General features: G+C 41.6%; 1 long non-coding RNA gene across 1 annotated transcript in view; it reads right to left on the bottom strand.

The window, feature by feature from the left end:
* LOC109320987 overlaps nucleotides 1–3,682 on the bottom strand; it is an 11,342-nt gene that overhangs the window by 5,814 nt on the left and 1,846 nt on the right. Inside the window, exon 2 of the long non-coding RNA XR_002103916.1 lies at nucleotides 1,006–1,009. This is a non-coding gene — a long non-coding RNA (uncharacterized LOC109320987). The remainder of the gene's footprint in view (nucleotides 1–1,005; nucleotides 1,010–3,682) is intronic.

Here is a 3,682-nt window from a genome sequence, read left to right as displayed (position 1 = left end):
ATCTTGCTGGGATCCTAAGACCCCAGCTGACTTCCTGCCCTTTGGGCAGGGGGCTGGACTCGATGATCCCCTGAGGTCCCTTCCAGCCCTAATGTCTATGAAATCTATGAAATCTATATTGTGAAAAGAAATTGAGAATCCCTGGTTCAACCAAGATAATACTAGCTAGACCTTTAGTGTTATGATGCCAGTTGTTATCTCCTTTTAATATTCTGATATATAATTCAGCAACAAAGGAGGTGTATACACATTTCCCATATGAGCGTTATAATTAATGTTCTATAGGTGCAGGGACAGATCCCCAAACCTGGATGCCAGTTTATTGACTGATATTTCTTGCAAGGGGGCGGGGGGAGAAGTCCTTTCATCATATTTTGGAGATGATGAGCTAATAATTTTCATCTCATTCCTGTTAAAGACAAGGTGCTGCAAAAACTCTTGGAATGGGACAAGTAAAGGGCAGAACCCCCGTAGCAATGTTTTCAAAGCTTGAAAACTCATTCAGTGTGGTCTGGGAAGAGTTTGGATGGTTCCTGTTTTATCAGACATGATTAGTTCCAGTTCAGAAGGTTTCAAATTTCTCTGTATGCTGGATTTTTAGGAAAAATGAATGTTAAGGCCCTTACTCTCTTCTCACTTTTAGTCATGTAAATCAATGGTAGTATCACTGAAATCAGTGGAGGTATGTCACTGCAGCACTGGTGTGTAAGGAAAAACAAATCCGTATGAGATATCAATAGCTTTAAGATGACACACGTAAGGCTTAATACTTGGCAATGTCCCTTTAAGCAACTTAAATTTAATAGACAGGGAAAATTCAATAAGTAAAGCTGAAACCTCTGTCAAAACAGCCATCACTATTGGATGATATCTAAATGCCAAGAAATCTCCCTGGCAGCAAAGGGGGAAGGTTTACCAGTCTCTTCTACATGAATGACATGGGCTCCCAGGAGTGATCAATGCAGACTGTAGTTGTCATTGATCTCCCTGCAATTTACACTCAACTGATCTGCTGTGTTTTGTTCCTGACTGACAGTTTTTCATATGAGTCTTGGGTTTTATAGGATGGACAGCTCTTCTCACAAGGTCTAGTTTGCAAACAAGATTGTAACCTGCTCTCTTGATTTAGATTTTATTGCTTGACAGGGACAAAATGTCAATAGTTTTTTATTGTCAGTGGGATTTTGAAACTGTGCTGTTCCTACTTGGCTTTGACATTTTCCTTACATAGATACCAGAAACTCTCTTTTAGGGTTAATCAGAAAGTCTCATGATGATAAATCCTGATTTAAAAAGAAAATAGTCTTGGGATGTTTTGCACTTTGCATATTGAAATGTAACTTCCCACTTGCCTCCAGATTTCAGGCTTGAAATTTTGTGGGTGCAATTATTAACAGATGCAGTATATTCAAATAAATGGATTTATTTACAATTTAAATACAAAGGACACAATAACTGGATAATTAGTTAAACACACAATTCAGACAAGAATAAAGAACCAGAAGTCTGCCATAATAAAGCAAAATAACTTACTGGTTGATAAATCAAAGTAAGAATTTATACTGTATCCTATGAATCTTAGAAGCATTTTAGTTGATCTCCCAAAGCCCTATTAAAAGGGTAATTCCTCCTAACCAAAGTTTTTTAGTAATCCTGGATATGCATATACTGGATTCCTGGAGATATATAGAAGCATCTAATATGATGAACAGATAGCTATGGAAATGTATAAATGATAAAATTAGTATGGAAGAATCAATAATTGTTTGTTTTCTGTATGGGCGAGATGTTAGATATGCTTTCAGGAATAAATTGCTTGTTCCCTGGACTATTATGGCTAAGACAGCACTCGGAAAATCCTATCATTTGTACCTGTGTTTATTGGCCCTTGCAAGATTGGATATTATTTCTCAAAATAAAACCCTTTAAAAATGTTTTGATAAATTGCAGGTTTTAACACATAAATGATGTGTTTTATTAGGTGGTATTGTACTGATAAAACTAACTTCTGTGGTGGTACAGCACCTAGCACAGTGATATCCTTGTCCATAATTGAGAGTCCTAGGTATTATGACAGAAAAAAATACCGTATTTACTCAAATCTTAGGTGATTCCCACTAATTAGATTCTATATATGGAAAAAATGATAAATTGCTTATAATTTTCCAGGTATAGACTCTAATTACTGGAGGTTTGCCTTGAATCTGTCCTCCTTCCACTGTTATTGCAGAGAAAACCAATTGGGCAGAGGGGGGAGGAGGTGTCAGGTGGCCCCCTGCTCTCTCCTCCCAGAACTTCTTCCCCTGGAACTCTTACCCCTCCTCTCCTGCCCCCGCTGACTGTCAGACTCTGCTTTCCCTGAGGAGAGGGAAATGAGAGAAAACGTGAAAACACTGACTTTGAGAGAAACATGCCTGCAGTAGTTTGCATAAAGGCAAATTGCTACTTGTACCCATAGACTTAGTTTATCCAGAATAAACACGTTTTACCTTTTTTGAAACTTCTGTGCAAGTTTTAGCATAAGTACTCCATAAACACACTTTTAAGCAGCATTTTTATACCCACTTATATATAATTCCCACTTATATATAATTCAAACTATGCATGATATTAGTCCAAAGCCAAAAGTCTCATGATTTACCATATAGTTCATTGGGTGGACCCCAGCAGTTAACAGTGTTTAAACCATAGGGCACATCTACACGTGCACTTTAATATGCATTAAAACATCACTAAAAAAAAGTACTATTTAGTTAATGTGCATTAAAATAGGCTATTGTGCATTAAACATCATTTTAAAACTGTGCTGTTTACTTAATGCACGTTAAGACAGGCCAACACACATTTTTCTACTACCTCACAAAGGAGGTACTATATTTCATGCGCATTAATACACATGTAGGCATGCCCTTAATGACCCCATAGCTCAGTATTGCTCAGTATATCTATGGACACCAGATTCCCGCAACAAAAAAATCTATGTGCTAATTAGCTTTCAACTCATGGCTGGAACTGGGTATTCTTGTCAGGAGCCCTGGGATAATCCAAAAATTTATATGCAGATGATGTGCAGGGCAGCCTGGTCTGTCTCCACAACATGGGGGATGAGGCCTGCGAACACCCCTAGGTAGACAGTCCCAGCCGTAGCCAGCCTATCAGAGGCATGATATGGATGGGCACGCGCTGCACACCTTGGGTCTCCTCGGGCTCGGCGGCCCCCCCATTGGGCACCTCAGAGACGGCCACCCAGACGGAGCCCCTGGCTCTTGGCTGCGGGGGCTGCCTCTCCCTACTGGGGTCTCTGGTGCACCAGCTGGAGGAGCTCCAGGCCACAGTCCAGAGACTGCATGCCATCAGGGACTGCGAGCAAGAGATAGACGCCTACTGCCAGGCCCATCTCCCCTGGGAGCCACAGGGTAGAGCACCATCTCCCTCCACAACTAAGGAGGACTCTGGGACCTCCCGCTCTGCCCAGTCAGGGGCATGGATCAAGGTGGTCAAGGGCCCTAAGGCCCACCGCACCAAGGCCCCTCCCTCACCGGAGCTTAGCAACAGGTTCACACCTCTTGCAGCCCCAGCAGAGCCTGCTCAGTTGCCAGCTCCCGCAGGCAACCCAGGCTCAACCACAGCTACTGCCCCTGCTCTCCCAAAGACAAAACAAAAGGTGTTTGTTGTGGGAGAC

This window comes from Crocodylus porosus, unplaced genomic scaffold, assembly GCF_001723895.1.
Source record: "Crocodylus porosus isolate Cpor-Errol unplaced genomic scaffold, CroPor_comp1, whole genome shotgun sequence".
Taxonomy (NCBI): domain Eukaryota; kingdom Metazoa; phylum Chordata; order Crocodylia; family Crocodylidae; genus Crocodylus; species Crocodylus porosus.
The sequence above is the reverse complement of the archived record's forward strand: the minus strand, read 5'-3'. Positions and strand labels throughout refer to the sequence as shown.